The 22,688-nt window shown below is 35.4% G+C and overlaps 1 protein-coding gene across 11 annotated transcripts in view; it reads left to right on the top strand.

Annotated features, from left to right (window-relative positions):
* Nucleotides 1-22,688, top strand: part of LOC129457815 (uncharacterized) — a 175,623-nt gene that overhangs the window by 27,737 nt on the left and 125,198 nt on the right. For 10 of the 11 annotated variants that reach the window (XR_010114298.1, XR_010114294.1, XR_010114299.1 and 7 more), the window contains 3 exons: nucleotides 1,069-1,190; nucleotides 2,201-2,303; nucleotides 3,759-9,608. The exons of the other annotated variant lie outside the window; for it this stretch is intronic. The gene's annotated coding sequence lies outside the window, so the exon portion shown is untranslated. Of the gene's footprint in view, nucleotides 1-1,068; nucleotides 1,191-2,200; nucleotides 2,304-3,758; nucleotides 9,609-22,688 lie in introns of those variants that run through there. 11 annotated transcript variants of the gene reach the window in all.

Here is a 22,688-nt window from a genome sequence, read left to right as displayed (position 1 = left end):
TGGTGGTGAAGAAGGCTTTAGGCTCAGTTATATTGTCATGGGATCCTGGGTGAGGCTCTTTAGGGTTAATGCAAGTTTTAGCTATCACAGCTTCAAGAAATTGTTGTAGAATTTATTTTTAATTTTATTATGTAGAACATTTGGAATATATCAATGACAAGGAGAAAAACATGACCTCTAATCCTACTACTCATTATTAATATTTTCACATGTTGATATTCCTGTGTCAAATTCCTGCCATTTTTTTTATGGAGATTATATTACATAAACAGTTTTCTTAAATAAATTAGTGTCTGTAGTATTGTCTAAATATGTACCTGGATTTGAGACTTAGTGGGTAACAGACCTAATGGTCACTGGTGATGAGTTGGGTCACCATAACTCCATATACCATTAGGTCAAGCCAGCTTTGTCTTGTGTGATTTAGTCCATTGCCTTCAGTCTTGTTCTTCCTCACATCTTTCGTACTGCTGCCAAGATCTTTTTAATGATCACTTCACTTTCCTGTCTTCACTCCTTTAGTCAGAATACAGGTTCAGCTTTTTAGCATATAAGTCATCTCCGCTATATTTCTTCTGCCTTTGTCTTCTTATTTGCTGCTTTCCCAAAAAACTACTTGAAATTCTCAGAATATTGTGTGTCCTTTTGTACCTCCCTAACTTTTTACCTTTCTTCCACTAAGAATGCTTTTTCTCTACTTTTCTCTCTGTCCAGCAGCAACTCATTCTTTAAAGCCAGTTTTTCCTTCCTTTTAGTATCTGTAGTACTTTCTATAAAACTTATTATAGAACTGGTTACAGAGTATTATAGTAGCCAGTTTTAACCTTAATTTCTTACTAGACTGAGTTATTTGTTTGGCTAGGCATTGTAGAAATTGGAAACCAAAATGAAGAGGAACTTTAGGAGTTTGCAATCTAGTGGAAGACATCCAATTTTGGTGAGCTGGTGGGGGATGATAATGGAAAGCTGTTAAAGAGAATATACTTGCTGCATGACCCATTAAAACAGAATTGTGACTGGAAATGTTTATATGGTGTCTTAAAATGAATGAATTTTATTTGTTTGCAGGTGGCAGTGGGCCTGCATCACAGGTTGCAGCAGATATTCTCAATATTTCTATTAAAATTTCCTTATTTCCATATGCAAGAGGAGCCCCAGAGCTGCATCCTTATGGTAGCTACCATGCCGTGGTAGGTGATACTGTACTTTTCCACATCATCCTTCCTGTCCTAACAGAGGATCTGGGTTAGAATCTAGCTGTTTGTTTTTGTAAACAACTGTGGAGAACTGAAAGAAGAATGTTTCAATAATATCTAAATTGTGATTTCTTTGAGGTTATGTACTATGCCTTGTTATTTTTATACTTGTTCACAGAACCTCTAAATAGTGCCTTGCTCATCATAGGCACTTAGCATTGTGATTTTGTTTTACTTATATCTCGTTTTAATGGCTTCTTATTAATTTTTAAGTTGTTAAGCTAATTTCTTATTCTTTTAAATAATAAAGAAGCATGTAACATTAATTTTACTTACAAACAATGTCTTCCAGTAATATTTTATCAGCTTCTTGGCTTTATGAAGGAGATTCAACTAGAAACTGATAAAATTCCATATCAGGAGTCAGTAGAACTATTTTATCGTAAAACCTCGGTATTAACAAGAATGAACACTGTAGCTAGTAAATAAAATATTTTTTCTTCATAAAAAATGAAAGTATTTTTCAGAATTCTAGGAAATGTCAAAGTAATTTTGGCTGTAGTCATATTACATTTAATGCTATAGAGAATATTTCTAAAATTAACAAAAATATTCTGTAATTTCCTCAGTTATTGCTACTGGTGATGAGGGATGTAAAGTTGGCATGCTTTCATGTTTTGAGCATCATCATTATACACTTCTGATTTTGCAAGTCAGAAACAATCTTTGTTTTAGTTAAGATAGCTGAGAACATTCTTAGGTAGGGGGTCAGGCTTTCATTATTTGTATATTTAGGTAAGTAATATATAGAATACAATGAATTGATCAGAGTAACTACATGTATAATTTTTAATGAAAGAATCATACAGTATTTATACATTTCTGTGACTTTTTAAAAGTTTATCAGAATATGGTAGTTTGGGACCAAAGACATAAGTTTTATTTCTGTATAGATCATTTTATTTTGTTATTTTCTGTGACCACTAGTAATAATCATTTCACAGATGTAAGCTGCCATTCACTGTGGAGCTTTGGCAGTAGAATTGGCTAGATCAGCAAGCCCATCTCAACTATGGAACAACAACTTGCAGCTCATCTCTATTGATGGTGAGTCGGTGTCATCTTCATACATGAAAGATCATGTTAATGTTATTTTATCTTTGCAGTGTTATCAAACAACAATTTGTCTTAAACTTTGTTTTATGAGACATTATTGGGATGTTGAACCATGATGCTTCATTACTTGAACCCAGAGGACGACAAAGAAATCAACACAACAGTGAAAAATAAAGGAAGTTATAATTTGTTATCTGTGAATATACTTAAAATTTGTTTGATTAGCTTCTGTCATCTCCATTCTCATTCCTTATAACACATGCCAGCTAACTTCTAATTCATGACTCTTATTTGAATACATACTGATTAGAAAAGAGTGATATTGATCACATATGTTGTATACTTATTTTAAAAATATATTACCAGGCCGGGTGTGGTAGCTTATGCCTGTAATCCCAGCATTTTGGGAGGCCGAGGCAAGAAGATCACTTGAGGCCAGAAGTTCGAAACCAGCCTGGCCAACATGTTGAAATCCTGTCTGTACTAAACACACTTCACTTGGGAAGCTGAGGCACGAGAATTGCTTGAACCTGGGAGGCGGAGGTCGCAGTGAGGTGAGATCACGCCACTGCGCTCCGGCCTGCGTGACAGAGCAAGACTGTCTCCAAAAAAAAAAAAAAAAAAAGTGTATTACTGATATCAGGAAATTTCAGGACAGATTATCTTCCATTTTCAAATAGGTTATTTAGTGGATCAACGGGTGGCCATCATTAATGCTTGTTGCAAGTTTGCTATTCCAGAGACATAGTGCTCGACTTCTATATAATGTTATTACAAGAGTCAGTAGTATATCTACGTAGCTGTCTGCAGTTCAGGGTCGATATAATTTGATAGTATTTAATAATCATAACTTCATTTTACTGTACTAATTACATCTATAATTTGACCAAATCTTATGTAATCATGAAGTATGTATATATATGTGTGTGTATATATAAGTAACTTGCTACAGTCACTTATGTTGCTTTGGCCCTCTTTAGTTGCTTTCACTTGAGTTATCACCATTGTCAGGTTGTCAAAGTAAATTTTCTTTACAGTCTTGCTTTGCTTGTGGCCTGCCTTTTTTTTTTTTTTTTGTAATTGTTATTATCTTTCCATTTTTCTTCTTTACAGTATAAACAAATCCCAAGGTCAAAAATTTGTAGGACTGATGCTCACTGAAGTCAAAACTACTTTTAGGTATGAGGAAGAGGATCCTTATCCTACAAGTACATGACATCACCTGATTATAACTAGCCTAACCATCAATATGAAATGTTTTTGAAAGAGGCTTCTGGCAGCCTTTTCCCTTACCACCCAACATGTAACATGTACTTCTTACATGTTAAACCCCAGTTAAACTGACTAGCTTGTATTTGTCCTACCATGATAAGCTATTTTGCACTTTTGTCTTCATTCATATTCTCCTTCTTACAATTATAGTCTTTCCCCTTTGCTTCCTGATAGGTACCAACTTTCATTCAAGATTGAGCTTGGTGAACACTTTGAAGTCCTCTACTGACCTCTGTCACTGAAATTTCCAAGATACAGATCTCTTCTAGAGCCCGTATTTCATTGTTCTTATTTACTTATGTCTTCTTCTTACTAGACTGTGGATTTCTTAAGGGCAAGTACAAAGACTATGTTTTAAATTTGTCTTTATATCCCCAGTTTCTAGCATAATACCTGGCAAGAGTGGGAGCTTAATGAGCATTTGTGGAATGAATGAATGAATAAGCTAAATAGGAAAGAAAAGGTGATTCTAGCAGTTGGTCTGATAATGGTGATAACGTGAATTCCCAAGTGGAGTGCTGATACACTTTTCAGGGAATATTCAGTGTGGAAAACAGTATCTTTCCCAAGGTCTCACCATAATTATACTAGTTTCTTGGAGTCAATGTATAATGTGTGTCTGGAATTTTGTCATTTTGAAAAACCAAACATTTATTATTGGAAATTTACCCACAAAGTTTATACAGCTGAATTTAAAAAATAAATATTAGATTTCAGTAATGAGTATAATGGAGCTTAAGAACTCTATTACTTTCCCTAAGGAGATCTTGTGTTGTAATCAGTCTAAAGTTGGAAAAGGACCCTTCTGCTTGAAAGTTATGAAGAGTAAATCAAAGGAGGAGCCCATTTGTTATCATATTTAAAGTTCCATTTACTTTAAAGCTGTGTAATTCTATGTCATGCAGTGCTGATGAAAAAGCTTATAATGGCCAGTATTGTCAGAATGGCACATTCTTACATGGTTCAGTAGTTTACACTTTGAAAAACACTCATTTATCACATTACCCCTTTAGTAATATGTCAGGCTATAAGTTGATTTTATATTTTGTCTATTTACTGAGATTTTATTAATTACAGGTTAAATGTTCTTTGACTATCATATTATATTATAGTTTTAACTGAGGAATTACAATGAAGATATTAAAAAGAAGCTTAAGGTTTCTGGTATTAACTAGGTTCTGTTAAATGATTTTACTTGTTTTAGAATATATAGAAATATACCGAGTTAGAATGAGTGGCATATTTACTAAATAATTCAAATAAAATGGGGAGAGAGTGGAGGAGATTGGAAGGAATGAAATTTTCCTTGTTCAAGCTGTAAACACTAAAACCTTTAATTTTGTAGGAAGACATTATGTACTCTGGTCATTCAACTTGTATATCCTTAGTCTATTTAGTAGTCAAAAACTTCTAAGTAAATATGTGTGATTTAATTTGTGCTGCTGAGAAACAGTGATCAAAAATGGCAATAAAAGTCACATAACAAAATAAGAATACTGAAAAAAAAAACCTAAGAATTTTACTGTGTCCCATTCTTCATTCAATTTCTGGCAGCCTTCATGATTACAAATCACTTGATTGACTAACTAGACATTCTCAAAGTGAATTATGAATCAGGTTCATTTTTCCTGGTTGATAGTTGACACATGCTGTAACTCTTTCACTTTGTGATATATCAAATTCTTGTAACAGTAATAAGAGATATAATCAGCTCTTTATTTCAGGAAAACTAAATTGCCTTTTCAAAAAATGAAATGCACTTGCTAACATTTTAACAACACAATGTAATTCCTGCCTTCGGATTTCAGGGTGGAATCCACAGTGATGATGTTATTTTTCAGATTAAAAAAAGTCTTTAGAATGATTTTCTGACAGGCATAAAACTGTTGATATCAGTTCTATAGGCTGCCTGGGCAGTTGCCTGAGCCTAGTTGCAAAACAGTTAGATTTTCTGTTCTTATTATTTAAAAAATGCGTGATAGAGAAATTGTGAATTTTTAAAACATTTTCCTTGGAAGGAAATGTAGTTTTCCCTAAATACCCAATTTGCAATGAGGCCATGATGTTGCAAACTTAAAAATGTGGAGCATTCTGATGGTTATTAATAGGGAGGGTCTCTTTTTGAATAGGGAAAAGGGCCCATAGTGACCTGAATCTTGAGTATTTCCATTCGTTAAACCGAATGAAGGGGGTCAACTCTGCTTTCAAATATATTCTGTTCTCTTTTGACTTAATAAGAATTCTTCATGCATAGCTCTACTGGCAACTGAGTAGTAGAAAATTCCTTTAATATATAACTCTATTTTCTTTAATCCCATTTATCCAATCAATTGAAAATAAAATGGGCACTCTTTTTTTTTTAATTATACTTTAAGTTCTGGGATACATGTGCAGAACATGCAGGTTTGTTACATAGGTATACACATGCCATGGTGGTTTGCTGCACCCATTAACCAGTCATTTACATTAGGTATTTCTCCTAATGCTATCCCTCCCCTTGCCCCCCATCCCTCGACAGGGCCCCCGGTATGTGATGTTCCCCTCCCCATGTCCATGTGTTCTCATTGTTCAGCTCCCACTTATGAGTGAGAACATGCAGTGTTTGGTTTTCTGTTCCTGTGATAGTTTGCTGAGAATGATGGTTTCCAGCTTAATCCATGTCCCTGCAAAGGACATGAACTCATCCTTTTTTATGGTTGCATAGTATTCCATGGTGTATATGTGAAAATGGGCACTCTTTAATGTGATTGATATATTAAGAATTTGAGAATCCTGCGCAAAATTCAGTCTTGAGAATCCTGTGCAAAATTCAGTCTTGAGAATCCTGCACAAAATTCAGTCATTCCCTTGGTAAAAGTGAAGTCACTTCACTGAGAATTCTCATGCGTGGGAATGTAGGGCCTGAACTGTGTGTCATTATGAGATCCTCGTACTAGTAAAAAAAATTGTATATGAGAAAGTAATTCTGTGTTTCTCATGAAGGCAGACTCATCAAAAGTTAATGGAAGCTTTGTGTATATAAGGACCATAGAATTGTACTGCTTTACTTACCCCCATGTAAAAGCAGAGTAATTAGTACCTCAGAGTTTCAGTGCCTTTCCCCTTACTTTCTTTGTTTTCCTTTGTGAATAAGATTTAGTCTATTAGAACTAAAAATTGCTTTCTTGCTATTTCATTGTCTTTATAAGGATATGTTTTATAAAAAATCCCTTCTGAGTAATATTCTGAATTTATATGAACGTATAGAGTAGCAATGTGTTATTACACATAGTTGCATAAACATGGCAATTTTTTTTCTTAGTATTTTGTTCTCTTTAAAATTATCTAAAGTTCTTGAATTTATGCTTTGGCTACCCTGAAATTTAATTTTCAATCCCCTAACACTATTAATTTTGTGCTTAGTAGTTAAAATTGCTATTAAACATCTTTTATGGGATTAAAGTCTTATTCAGGATTAGGCAATGAATTTATATATAATCAGTTATTACATTCATTTAAAAATTATGGCTATTAATCCTCCAAATATGTTTTTAACATATATTATACCCTGGTATAATTGAAATTAAGGAATTAGAAATGGAAAGACAAAGCATCAATTTACTTATTTATTTTATTTATTTTTTATTTATTTTTCTTAAGACAGATTTTCACTCTATCATCCAGGCTGGAGTGCGGTGGCATGGTCTTGATTCACTGCAACCTTTGCCTCCCGGGTTCAAGTGATTCTCCTACCTCAGCCTTCAGAGTAGCTGGGATTACAGGCATATGCCACTACACCCAGCCATTTTTTTTTTTTTTTTTTTTGTATTTTTAGTAGAGACAGGGTCTCACCATGTTGGCCAAGCTGGTCTCGAACTCCTGATCTCAAATGATCCACCCACCTTGGCCTCCCAAAGTGCTGGAATTACAGGTGTGAGCCACCGTGCCTGACCCAGTTTATTAATTATAGAAAAAAACTTTAAGTCTTTTTTAACTTTAGTAGGTTTTGTGAGAAGACCATAAACTGAACTGGAGCTATAAAATAATGCCATTCTCCAGTCTGACTCGATACTTTCTATGTTTTGACATAGCTGGACATTTGGAATCTAGAGGCATTGTTGTACTTCTTTAGACATACTGAGGTAAACCATATATGGTAAAATGGGCTTTTGTTGCTGTGACCAGACCATAAGATGTGGGAATGAAAGAAGAGCAGGGGAAAGGAGGAGACAGAAAATATTTTTTTTTTGGCCACATAAATTGATTGAATTAGTTTGATTGTTTATGTTGATTAAATAGATTGCTAGGTTGTCTCCATTTGTGATGTACAACTTGATGCTTAATTGCTCCCATTGAGCAATTTAGTAATAGGCCAGTCATTGAGAGAGGAAATGAAATATCTGGAGATTTCCTTCAGGAAAACTGAAGGAAAATATTTAAGAAGGAATTTCTGGTTTTTGCTTTTCTAAGTAAGTGTGTAAAGGGGTCAGGATGTCCAGTATAAATAAAATCTGCCAGCCTTACGTTCCACGATTTTTATTTCAACCCTTGACACTGATTCTCTCTCCCTTTTTCCGATTGACATGTGCAAGACAATAACAGTTGCATTTTTGTAACATGGTCCAAGTGTCTCATGTTACATAAATTTATATTGTGTTTGTCAGTATCAGCATTACATTGGTATGCCTATTCTAGTTTTGTATGTTAACACTGACATTTTCTATTCTGGTGATATAAGCAGGTTTTAAATAGTTTCTGGTATATTAATATTTATGGCCCTTTTGAATATTTCTGGTTAAATCCTTCCTTGGCCTGGATTTGGTTAGTTCTTTATTTCTCTTGCTTAGGCATATGCTAAAAGTTGGAACTACAGATTAATAGGTATGGAGTACAGAATTATGATATCTTTTTATTACATAAACACTAAAATGGCATAAGTGTATTCTGTATGATTCTAGGCCTCCTTGCTGTTGATATTATAGATAATATGTAAAATAATTCTTTTAGATCCCCCTTTTAATTGGATTCAATGATACTTGGTTTTGATTCTGAGAAATGTATACATTATTATGCAAAGAGATTCAAGGGACATGGACATTAATGGTGATAGATGTTGGCTGGAATCAGTAATTTTGGATTGATATCAAAGAAGAACATAAAGAAGGCATTGTTTTAGTTAAAACTAATGGTCTACAGCGACATGTAATAGCATTTAGTACATTCTACTTTTGATGTATACCTAGTACTTTAAAGCCTCAAATAATATACAGTTTTGTTGGTGTATCAGTCAGTGTTCTCCAGAGAAACAGAACCAATAAAATACATATATATGCATATACATATGCATATGCATATACATACACACACTCACGCACACACATATATGATTTATTTTAAGAAATTGGCTCACACAATTGTGGGGACTGGCAAGTCTGAAATCTGTAGGGCAGGCTGGCAGGCTGGAAGCTCACACAGCAGGTGATGCTGCAGTCTTAAGGCAGAATTTCTTCTCATCCAGGACCCTCAGTTTTTGCTCTTAAAGCCTTCAACTCATGGGATAAGATCCACCCACCTTATTAAAAGTTAATCTCTTTTACTTAAAGTTAGCTGATTGTAGACATTAACAACATCTACAGAACACTTCACAGTAACATCTAGGTTAGTGTTTGATTAAATAAGTGAGTACTATAGCATAGCCAAATTGATCCATAAAACTAACCATCACAGTTGGTCATTCTCCCCCATCCCCCATTATTTATGTCATAAGTCACAGAAATGGCTAGTGTCAAACTGTCAAACTATCATCAAAGAACATGTTAGGCAACTTCCTTGAAACGAAAACCATCAATTCCAGAGATAATAGCTGGCATCCATTTGTTCATTAACAAATATTTATTGAATGCTGTGTATGTGCCAGTACTGAAAAAAATGACATGCAAAACCACTTATGGACCCTATTCTTTTTTGTAGTTTACTGATTAGAGTTGATGCCTAGGAAAGAGGCAAAATGTAATTGTTAACCTAATAAACAAACCATTTCCCTCTGACTTGCTTCATGTAAATTTTTATTACATAAATCTTATGATAATTGCAATGTATAAAATAGTCAACCTTCTCTTTACATAATTTATATTTCTTTGATATTGCTTTCTAGAAATTTTTGAGAACAGTTTTGGAAAATTTTGATATTTGAGTTCATTGAGTATTTAAAGCACCATGCCCTCTAATCTGTAAGTAGAAACTCCTCTCCTTCTGTGTCAGTTTACATTGCCTTTCTGTTTATTGATCAGTCCATGTACAGTGGTAATAATAATTCTTTCGGTTAAGACTTATTATATGCTAGATACCTTACAAACCTTCTCTCTAATTCCTGTATTCATAGTTTCATTTTAGAGAGGAGGAAACTGAGGTTTGGAGAGGTTAATTGACTTGCCCACAGTTATACAACCACTAAGTGAAGGAGCAGGAATTCAAACTCAATCTGTCCGAATCTGAAGACCATGATTTTTTCCTATCCCACTCAGATTGTCTCTATATAAAACTTCTTAGCAAGGCTCCTGGATCCCTTGGGACAGCCTCTTGTCTGTGTAAAGAGATTCCTAGACTTTTGTGGATGAAATTTCCTATGATCTCTTTTGTTAACGACAAGTGAATTTATTTGACTGACTTTGTCCCCCAAGTAGTATGAGAATTATTATGTGAATTATGTGGGTAGAATGAAATGTTTAACAACTGAGGTTAAGGCAAAATTAATGAAATGAACCACAAAAGGAGAGTAGGTTAAGTAGATGCTAGGAAAGTATTACAGTGTATCCAGGCTTGGGCCAAAAAATGACTAACGTTTAAAGAAATGCACAGGAGTAAAAGTGTAAGAGAAGGAAGAGAAAAAGAGCAATTTGCCTAAGAGGCAAAAGTGTGGATTAATGCCCACCTACTGCCTTTTATTCCTTAATAGAAATTTAGCATAGAGTAAAATGAATTTGGCCTTAGAGATAGTGGATGTTTCTATTTTGTGACTCTTCCAAAACATTAAGTCATTTTGTGGTATAGAAGCACTAATACCTGGGAGTAGTTACAGAGATACTTAATGCTTGTCAAATAACCAAGTACTCCTCTAATTTTCTAGCCACTTTGTAGCTGGTGATGGGGTTGTGGGGGACTGGGGGTAGGTCACCAGTACTTTATGGTGTATCCACAAAATAGCAGAACCTCTGTCAGCCTTGGTTCTTAAGTGAATATGAAGTATAAACCCTCATTGATGAATTTTGTGTACGTAGCATAAGTGAGAAGTAAATTTTTGTTATACTAAGCCATGGAGATTATGGGATGTTTGTTATTAAACTGTATAACCCGTCTTAACTCTATAGGGACTTAAGTGTTCCTCCCTACCTCTGGCCCTGCTAAACTGTCCTCACACTGCTCCTACTAAGTCTTTAATATCCAATCCATCTCTTCATGTATACTTTTTCTTATCAAAAGCCCCCCATAGGTGCAAACTCTTTGTAGTCATTCTTACAATTTCTGATATCATTGATGTTATTAGATTAGGCATACCTACAGAATAACTCTTTTTTTTTTTTGAGACGGAATCTCGCTGTGTCACCAGGCTGGAGTGCAGTGGTGCGATCTTGGCTCAGTGCAACCTCTGCCTCCTGGGTTCAAGTGATTCTCCTACCACAGCCTCCCGAGTAGCTGGGATTACAGGTGCGCTACCACGCCCAGCTAATTTTTGTATTTTTAGTAGAAATGGGGTTTCACTGTGTTGGCCAGGATGGTCTCGATCTCTTGACTTCATGATCCGCCCACCTCGGCCTCCCAAAGTGCTGGGATTACAGGTGTGAGCCACTGCGCCCGGCCGAATAACTCATTTTTTTGCATGGCTATTACACATTACTAACAATTACTCTAATTTTATATTTAAGATTAAGACTTTAGGATTTCATATAATTTATTAGGATTATTGGAAATTCTTCAGATTATGCTGCCTGGGGACTCGAAAATAATAGCAGGCAGTGTAAAGTCAACTATTTTGAGATGTCTGTTTCTTCTCCAAGATTAAATTATATAATGTGCCAACCCATATAATTATATATTCTATGGCATATTAGAATCCATGCTAGTTTTTATAATAATTTAGGGTTAATGAAAGTTTCTGTCTTCTAATGATTATGCAACTTTTGACAAATGACTGTCATGCACCATTTGCCTTTTTGCCTTGGCTGCCTGTGAGCTCATTGTGAAAATTAGTTTTCACTTTTATTAATTTCCTGATCTATGGTTCCTCATATAATGATGTCCTATATTTGTTCATTTAATTACTGAGTTCCCACTTATCTTTAGTTTTAAATTAACTTTGTATAAAAATATTTTATTTTTTGAACTAGAGTCTCAAATATTTTTATTTCTTAGGTCCTGTTAAGTACTTAGTCCTTCCTTTCCCATTTCTCTTTTCTTGCTTTGCAGGAATCTAATGACCATTGAACTGTGGCCATTACTTCAGTTACAAGTATTTTCTTCACTAATGTCAGACTGTGGGCCTTTGTATATACACTTTTAACAAACTTTTTTGGAAGTGCAGTACGTATCACAACAACTTCTCAATGTCGAATCATAGTATTGGAAGACATTTTAAACAACAATTAAACTCAACTTATTTACTACCAATAATGCACGTAAGTCAGCTGAAGTGAGGATAACATGAATAGCACAAATACGTTATGATTGCTGCCTGGCCAACAGTAATTATAAGAACCTTCAGTTTTGAGATGTGTCTTGATTTCAGAGATGTCAAAAAAGTTTGTAAGTTACCATTGATAAAATATGAGTTTGCTTCCGCAAATATCTTTCTTCTCTCCTTCTGAAACTCAAGAGTAAACATATATTAGATTTTCTCACCATTTCATGCATGCTGTTTCCTAGGCTACTCTCTGAGTCATTTTTTTTTTCTCATCTGCCCACCAGTTCACTAGTTCTGTCATTTTCTGGGTCTGATCTGCTGCAAATGCAATACATTGAGTTTTATTTATTTATTTATTTATTTATTTTTATTTTTATTTTTTTTTTGAGATGGAGTCTCGCTCTGTCCCCCAGGCTGGAGTGCAGTGGCGCAATCTCGGCTCACTGCAAGCTCCGCCTCCTGGGTTCACGCCATTCTCCTGCCTCAGCCTCTGCGAGTAGCTGGGACTACAGGCGCCCGCCACCACGCCCGGCTAATTTTTTGTATTTTTTTAATAGAGACGGGGTTTCACCGTGGTCTCGATCTCCTGACCTCGTGATCCGCCCACCTCGGCCTCCCAAAGTGCTGGGATTACAAGCGTGAGCCACCGCGCCCAGCCTACATTGAGTTTTAAATTTCAGTCATTGTGTTTTCATTTCTAGAAATTTCATTTGACTCTTTTTCAAATTACTTTTCCTTTTTTTTTGTAGTTTCCTATCCCTGGAGATATTTTCAATCATGCCATTTAATTTTTTAAATACAGCAAGTGTAGTTTTATAATTTGTATCTGTTAATTCTAATATCTGAAGTCTTAGTAGGTCTGTTTCAGTTGTCCTGTAATTATGCATGTTTTTGCCCATGTTGCTTTGTTTCCCTGTATGCTTGGTTTCCCTGTATGCTTGGTTATCTTTCTTACTGCCCTTGCAAAATTATTTGGAGAGTCCTGGAGGCTTGGATGAAGATACCTTTTAGGAATAATTTGCATTTGCTTTTGCCAAGGATCTCGGGATCATTTCGACCAAAATCTTAGCTTGAAGTTCCGCAATCAATCAAGGTGATGAGAATCTGGTCAGTAAATCCTAATGAGGGCCAGGCTGTGGCCAAAGATTTTTAGACAGACGTTTCCCTCCTTTGCCATTTCTCTTTTCTTTCCTCCTCTGCTCCTCTTAGTGTCTAGACAACCTTCATGGAAGTCCTTGGGGTGGGTGGGAAATGAGGACGGCAGATTTCATTCTAGGTATAGCCCTTTGAGGTCTAACTTAATGCAGAGAATTTTCTATTCTATGTGCCACCTTACATGGGATCTTGAGCCTTGATTTCTAAACCCCTTGCCTTTGATGTTTCAGAATTGAAGCTTAAATTTGCCAATGGGCAAATGTCCTCAAGGCAAATTGGCTTAGGTGTTCGATATTCTTCTTACCAGAAAGATAAACACTGGGTTTTTTACTTCACCCAGAATTTGGCATGACAGTTCCCCATTATCTTGTCAGCTTAGTGCTTTAAGTGATTGCATTTTAAAAAATTATGCATTTTCAGTTTTCAGCAGGAGGGATAGCCTCAACTAGTGGTTTTCAACTGGGGATGATTTTTTTCCCCTAGGGGACATTTGATAATGTTTGGAGATGTTTTAGTTGTTAGAACTGGGGTTAGGGGAACTACAGTCATCTGGTGGGGAGAGACCAGCAATGCTGTTGATCGTACTATAATGCACAGGCCACCCCCAACAACAAACAAATTACGTAGCCCCAAATATCAATAATGCCAAGGTCCAAATAACCTAACCTTCCATTACCGAAAACAAGTTCAAGAAGATAGTTTATAATTTAAAAATTTTTAGGTCTTAATAAGTTGTCATACTTTCACAGATTTTATTTCATACTAAGTAATTTATTTCAAATTTTACATTCCAACTACAGAAAATTTTCTAAGCCAGTTTTTGTTCTTCATGAGTATTATTATCAAGGTCACATTTTTCATCTAGTATGTTTTACCCTGGTACTTGTTGGCAGGGTCAGGACTAAGGTGAGATGAGCAAGGCATTTGCCTCACACAAAATGCACAATGAATAAAATGTCAAAACTTTGAATAAAGACAGAATCACTAAAAGTACTTTGCCTTATTGGAACCTGAGGCAAAAACAAAAATAAGTAATACTATTTAAAATTTTGATATCTTGTTCATCGTAGATTTTTACATTAATTTTGATTTTTTAAAACATTGCATTAAAATATTATTTAATGTGTTTGCTGAATTTTTTTTGACACCCCCTTAAATTCGCACCAATGTGAGTGTCTTGCTTTCCTTATTTGATTCTTGCCCTGCTTGTTATTGAGTCATTCTGGTTGGGTAGCTCATACAGGATGGAGAGGCCAGGGCTGACACTAGGTTTCATTTCTCAAGCAGGACAGGTGGAAAGGTTGCTGTCCTAATAAAGGGGTAGTGGAAGGTTTGAGGGACAATGGTGCTGATGTTCAAATTTTCGATTATATCCAGTTATACTTTGAGTAAAAACTGTTGTTCAGGGGATCCAGGGTAAAGTTGCAAAGGCCCCATAGGTATACCAACCAAGCAGTAAGAAACTGAGTTGGTAATTCCATTTTAAGAGAGCAGTCATATAGGAAGAAGTCCATTGAGACATTTAGGGAGGAGGCATAGCCACTAGGTTTAAGACCACAGCTATCAGGATTAGGGTTATTGATTTCCATTGAGGGAGACTGAAAGACCATGGTTTAACATACTGTTCCTAGGAGGAAAAAGTATAGTGAGAACTCATTTATTCTGACTGGAATACAGGAGAGGCAAAGGAAGCTTCAGAAACTTTATGGTGGGCCTGCTTATCACATGAGAAGAGTGAAGCTTGGGAGACACTATGGAAACCAATTGATTGTATTTACCATTTTCGCCTCCTTCCAATTTACCTCTCCTACCTCAATGTGGTGAATGACCAAATGGTAAGAGGTACATGAAGTGTGCTTTAAAGCAGTTTAGGTATTTCTTACCTCAGTCAAAATTAACTCAGATACAAGGGTAGGACAGAATCTGCAGGTAGAAGGTGACACTTAGAGGTAGTTAGGGAAACCTGAGGCAGGAGAAAAGAAAAAGTGAGGGCTAATGTTGGAAAGTGTTTTGAAGCATTAATTTTTAAACTGTTAAAGTAAAAAGTCATTTTCTTCTATCAAACCAGTAATATGTGTGTCATCATAAGCACTCATGTACTTGCACAGTAGAACAGAGTGACTATTTTTTTGTATTGGTGTTCCCATGCTTTTTCTCCCCCAGAGTCTCTCAATTTCAGTTGTACCACAATTTTATTGTATTTTCCAGTGGCAAAGTGTACACTTGTGTGTGTTTTTTGTGTGTGTGTTTAAATTTTTTTTGAAGGGAAAAATTCTTCTTTATCTTGGCTTGCACATTTCTAGGATAGGTTCCTGTTTTAGATTTTTAGCACAACTCCACTAAAACCATAACAGGTCACTTTTTAGTTAAGTGTCAAAAATCATGTTAAAACTACGTCTATCTATTTGCGTTACAGAGGAAACACTGAAGGCTTCAAAGCAATTTTTAGTGCTGGAATGTCAGAAAAGTAAATGGATGCTGGCAAGCAGATAAGATTCCATGAGAATAGCCCCTTGAGCCTATTTGGTAAAATACTAGAGCTGCAAAGAATGATGGGCTTTGCAAGCAGAGCGAGCTACAGCTCTTGAAATACAAAGAAAGAAAAGGAAACAGAAACCAAAAACATCTTTTTTGAGAATAGATCTCAGGACTACTCTGAAAGATCTTACTTTTTTTCTTTTTAAACAGGTGACAGACACTCATCAGACATATTCCTTCCATTCAAAGAGAGTATTCAACATTAATGATTCTCCATTTTCTTTTTCATGACACATTTATCCCCAGATCCCCAAACAACATCATTTTGGCATATTTATAAAACCAGTGACAACTGTAGTATAAAATTTTTGAAATGATACTGGTGATGATTTTAAAACATTGAGAATAAACTGATCACATAGAAATTTATTAAGTTAATCAATATCCCTGAGTTGCACTTATGGTCATCAGGCATATTCTAGGAGCCAAGTGATTTGCTTTTTTGATTGTACATGGTAGGCTTATCTTGGGCTAATTCACATAGGTTGTCTTAGTATCTTGAGACACTGACACTGCTTTATTTTTTATTCCTTTCTGTCTCTTATTTAGTTAAATTAAAATTTAATTGACACATTATAATTATATATATTTATGGGATACAATATGATATATTTGTTGTATAATGATCCAATCAGGTTACTTAGTGTATCCATCATCTCATACCTTCATCAATTCTTTGTGGTGAGAACAGTCAAAGGCCTCTCTTCTTGCTGTTTGTAATAGAGAATACCTTAATGTTAACCATAGTTACCTTACTGTGTAATAGAACACAAGAACTTTTTCCTCTTGTCTAATTGTAACTTTGCACCCATTGACCAACCTCTTTCCATCCTCCATTCCCTCCTTCCCCCTATCCCTCTCCAGTCTCTGGTAACCACTGTTGTCTCTGCCTCTATAATTTTTTTTGAAGATTCAGCATATGAGTGAGATCATGTGGTATTTGTCTTTCTGTGTCTGGCTTATTTCACTTAACATGATGTCCTCCAGGTTCATCCATGTTGTCACAAATGACGGGATTTCATTTTTTTAATGGACGATTAGTATTCCATTATGTATATATACCACATTGTCTTTATCCATTCATCTGTTATTGAATACATAGGTTGATTCCCTATCTTGGCTATTGTAAGTAGTGCTGAAATAAACATGGGAATGAAGATATATATATATATTTTTTGATATGGAGTCTTGCTCTTTCACCCAGGCTGGAGTGCAGAGGTGCAATCTCAGCTCACTGCAACCTCCACCTCCCAGGTTCAAGCGATTCTCCTACCTCAGCCTCAGAGTAGCTGGGATTACAGGCTCACACCACCATTTCTGCCTAATTTTTGTGTTTTTTGTAGAGATGGGTTTCGCCATGTTGGCCAGGTTGGTCTCAAACTCCTGACCTCAAGTGATCCTCCTGCCTCAGCCTCCCAAAGTGTTGGGATTACAGGCATGAACCACTACACCTGGCCCAGATGTCTTTTTGATATACTGATTTCCTTTCCTTTGGATATACAGTAATCCTCCCTTAACATTGTCTATAAGTTCTTGGAAACTGACTTTAAGTGAAGTGATGTATAACGAAACCAATTTTTACAAAGTCTAATTGATAGAAACAAGGGACAGTTCCTATGGTATATTTCTGATTATAAAAACATCATTAAACTTCTAAAGACCCACAACACTTCTAATAGTAAACATTGAAATAAATGTGAATTACATGTATATTTAAGAAAGATTAATAAAAACAAGATAATTACTCATTTTTTTGTGAATCAGTGAGTGACAGCGGTTGTAGTGGCAATGCATTAAATCAAGGAATAAATGTTTGTAAAGAAAAATTATAAGAAGCATTTCCTACAACTGCTCAGTTCAAAAACAATCACAAATATGGCGGGCATGCTCAACACTTTCATGCAGCGTTGTTTGTTGTTGTACATTTGTGTGATTATTGTATATTTTGTGAATATTTATTTATTTATTAATTTATTAATTTTTGAAACAGAGTCTCACTCCCATCACCCAGGTTGGAGTGCAGTGGCGCAGTTATGGCTCACTGCAGCCTCAACTTCCTGGGTTCAGGTGATCCTCCCATCTGAGCCTCCTGAGTAGTGGGGGACTACAGGCCCATGCCACCATGCATGGCTAATTTTTTGTATTTTTAGTAGAGATGGAGTTGTACTATGTTGTCCAGGCTGGTCTTGAACTCCTGAGCTCAAGGGATCTGCCTGCCTCAACCTCCTAAAGTGCTGGGATTCTAGGTGTGAGCCACTGTGCCCAGCTGTGACTTTTTAATTTAAAATAATTTGTATTCATTCATTCATTCATTCATTTTCCAGCCCAGTTCAGGGTTTTATGCCAGTTTCCATGGGTTTCCATGCCAGTTCAGGGTTTTATGTGGCTGGAGTCCATCCCTGCAGCTCAGGGCACAAGGAAGGAACTAGCCCTGGACAGGACACCATCCCATTGCAAGGCTCACTCACACACACCCATACTCACTCAGGCTGGACCATGTATATATGCCAATTCACCTACCATGCACATCTTTGAGATATGTGGGGAAACTGGAGTACCCAGAGAAAACCCACGCAGACATGAAGAAAATGTGCAAATTCCAGACAGACAGTGGCATAGCTGAGAATCAATTGTTTTTCTTATATGCCTTATAATGAAAGGACATTGAATGAAACAATGTTATTGGAGTACCTGTTGTATATCCGGTAGTGGGATTGCTGGATCATATGGTAGTTCTATTTTAAGATTTCTAAAGAACCGCCATACTGTTTTTTATAATGACTGCTAATTTACAATCCTATCAACAGTGTGTTTCTTTTTTTTCTGCATCCTTGCCAATACTTGTTTTCTTTTGTCTTTTTGAAAATAGTCATTCTAACTGAAGTGAGGTGGTATCTCATAATGGTTTTGATTTGCATTTCCCTACTGATTAGTGATATTGAGCATTTTTTCATATACCTATTGACCATTTGTATGTTGTCTTTTGAGAAATGTCTATTAAGGTCTTTTGCTCATTTTAAAATTGAGTTTTTTGTTGTTGTTAAGTTCCTTATATATTCTGGATATTAACCCCTTATCAGATGTACAATATGCAAATATTTTCTCCTATTCTGTAGGAGAATAGGAGAATATTTGTTTCTTCACTCTGTTAATTGTTTCCTTTGCTGTGTAAAAGCATCTTAGTTTGATGTAATCTCATTTGTGTATTTTTGCTTTTGTTGCCTATATGTTTAAGGTCTTATTTAAAAAATTCCTGTCTAGCCCAATGCCATAAGCATCTCCCCTATATTTTCTTCTAATAATTTCATGGTTTGGATTTTATAGTTAAGTCTAATCTATTTTGAGCTGATTTTTGTACATGATAAGTGTATTAGTCCATTTTCACACTGTTGATAAAGAAATACCTGAGACTGGGCAATTGACAAAATAAAGAGGTTTATTGGACTTACAGTTCCACATGGCTGGGGAGGCCTCACAATCGTAGCGAAAGGCAAGGAGGAGCAACTCATGTCTTATCTGGATGGCAGCAGGCAAAAAGAGAGCTTGTGCAGAGAAACTCCCATTTTTAAAACCGTCAGATCTCATGAGACCCACTCACTATCACGAGAACAGCACAGGAAAGATTCAGTCATCTCCCACCAGGTCCCTTCCACAACACGTGGGAATTATGGGAGCTACAAGATGAGATTTGGGTGAGGACACAGAGCCAAACCATATCAATGAGAGGTAGATATCTATTCTCATTCTTCTACGTATGGATATTCAGTTTTCTCATCATCATTTTTTGAAGACATTGTCTTTTTTGTAATATTTATTCTTTGCACCTTTGTTGAAAATCAGTTGGCTGTAGGTACATAAATTTATTTCTTGGCTGTCTATTCTGTTCCATTGATTTATTTGTCTGTTTTTATGCCAGTACCATGCTGTTTTGGTTATTATAGCTTTGTAATATATTTTGAAGTCCGATAGTGTGATGCTTCCAGCTTTGTTCTTTATGCTAAGGATTACTTTTGCTATTTGGAGTTTTTGTGATTCTATATGAATTTTAAGATTTTTTTTCTATTTCCATGAAGAATGTCATTGGTATTTTGACAGGTATTGCATTAAACCTGCAGATCACTTTGGGAAGTACGACAATTTTAACAATATTCTTCCAGTCTATCAACATGGGATATCTTTCCATTTATTTGTGTCCTCTTCAATTTCTTTCATCAATGCTTTATAGTTTTCAGTGTAGAGATCTTTCACTTCTTGGTTAAGGTTATTCCTAGGTATCTTACTTTTTGGTAGCTATTGGAAATGGAATTGTTTTCTATTTTTTTTCACATAGTTCACTATTAGCATATAGAAATTATGCTGATTTTTGTATGTGGATTTTGTATCCTGCAACTTTACTGAATTCATTTATTCTAACAATTTTTTTGGTGGAGTTTTTAGGGTTTTCTATATATAAGATCATGTCATATGCAAACAGTTTTACTTCCTCCTTTCCAGTTTGCATGTCTTTTATTTCTTTCTCCTGTCTAATTGCTCTACCTAGAACTTCCAGTATTATGTTGAATAGAAGTGGTGAAAGTAGGCATCCTTGTCTTCTTCCTGATCTTTTGTATGATGTTAGCCATAGGTTTGTCATATGTGGCCTTTATTGTGTTTAAGTGTCTTGTATGTTTAATATGTTGAGAGTTTTTATCATGGAAAGAAGTTGAATTTTGTCAAATGCTTTTCTGCATCTATTGAAAAGATTTTATAGTTTTTGTCTGTCTTTCTGTTAATGTGGTATATCACATTTATTGTTTTGCATCTCTAAGATGAATCCCACCTGATCATAATGAATGATCTTTTTAATGTGCTGTTGAATTTAGTTTGCTTGTATCTTTTTGAGAATTTTTGCATCTATGCTTATGAGGGATATTGGGCTATAGTTTTCTTTTTTTGTTGTGTTCTCAGTATCTTTTTATTTCTTGCTTCTTACAGACTTATTCTGTTGTATACATCACATGTTAATACTGTTTTAAAGTTCCATGTTGTCACGTATATGCTGATTGTTTAAAATTTTTCCCTTTATTGTAGAAGGAAATCTCTAAGGACTTCTGTTTCTATTTTAATTTTCCTTTTTAAATTTTTTATATTTATTATTTTAAAATACCTACATTTTTTCCTCAAATATTTATTTTCACGTTGTTTTTTATTTTTTTCTTTTTACCTTCTGTAATACATTTTTTAACTTATTATTTTATAGTGGCAGTAGTTATGCCACAGACATGACCAAAGAGAGAGCTTTGTCACAGATGAGCAAAGGTACAACCTTTATTCCTTCCTTTTTTTTTGTCTGAGTCTCTCATTCCGTTTAAGGATAGCTTTATAAAATCTCTTGCTCTAGTAACACATGAGTTAACTTTCCTTAACATACTTTCTGCTTTGCAGATATCGTATTTAGTCTTTTGGAAAAGATATTGCTTCCTAAAATTGCATACCATCTAATTCCTATAGATGCCTGTTTTAAAATCTGTATTTTCTGAAACAGATAGTTTTTGGCTTTTGGACAAACAGTGACAATGGAGAACCAAGAGTTAGAAGCATCCCACTTTGGAAATGATCTTCCATGTAATATGTCTAGCCTAATATTGCTAATAATGTAGGTGGTGGTGAACCTCTTTAAAAATGTTCATAGGAGGTGGACCAATAGAGGTTTTTAAATCAGATTTTTGGTATAGCTTTTACACCAGCTGGATCGTAATTTACTTGTTTCCTGGATGATCTGCTTCTCTGCCTGGCAGGGTCATAGGATAATCCTTTGGGTATAGGCCTTCTGTATAGGCCTTCCTATCTCTTTTGTCTCATTATTTAATTAAGAATGTATTTATGGATACTAAGTAAGGAAACTGAAAATCTTGCTACTAGGAATCATATGATTTTAAGTATGGAAAATGAGATTTATTTTCATTAAATTGTTTCATGATAATTTGTTTAATGTTAAATTAAGGATGCCTTTATTTTGTTATTTCTTATCTAATTCTTATTAGGAATTCTTCATTCTAATTGTTGTTGAGTGAATAATATTTCATCTTAGAAAAGATCTGAGTGTGAAATAAAAAGACTCATTATAGTAAGAAAAATATAAGGTATGGTATTAGAACACCTGTATTGGCATCTTCACTTTATTATTTACTAGCCAAGTAACCTTGGATAAGTCAAATCTTTCTTAGCTTTACTTTCTTCATCTGTAAAATAGGAATGATAGTATTACCTCACAGGGTAATTGTGAGACTCAAATGAGATAATTTTTGTGAGCGTGCTTTATGAAGCAGTATATGATATTATAATTCTAAGTAATAACATGTTACTTTACTTGAATGCTTGTATACTTTGTTTTCTAAAGGCTATGTTATTTTGTTGTTGTTGTTGTTGTGACACTCGCTCTGTTCCCCAGGCTGGAGTTCAGTGGCGCAGTGTTGGCTCACTGCAGCTCCGCCTCCTGGGTTCAAGGGATTCTCGTGCCTCAGCCTCCCAAGTAGCTGGGATTTCAGACAGATTCACTATGTTGGCGAGGCTGGTCTTGAACTGCTGGCCTCACGTGATCTGCCTGCCTCGGCCTCCCAAAGTGCTAGGACTACAGGTGTGAGCCACTGCGCCTGGCCTAAAGGCTATGTTTTGAGAGGCAGTAAAGTTAAACAACATCATTGCTTAAGGCCAAATTTTAAGCCTTTCTCTTACTAGAGGTATATCCTAACCTCTTTAAGCCTTACCTTCCTCTT

Source organism: Symphalangus syndactylus, chromosome 11, assembly GCF_028878055.3.
Source record: "Symphalangus syndactylus isolate Jambi chromosome 11, NHGRI_mSymSyn1-v2.1_pri, whole genome shotgun sequence".
NCBI classification, from domain to species: Eukaryota; Metazoa; Chordata; class Mammalia; order Primates; family Hylobatidae; genus Symphalangus; species Symphalangus syndactylus.
The sequence above is the reverse complement of the archived record's forward strand: the minus strand, read 5'-3'. Positions and strand labels throughout refer to the sequence as shown.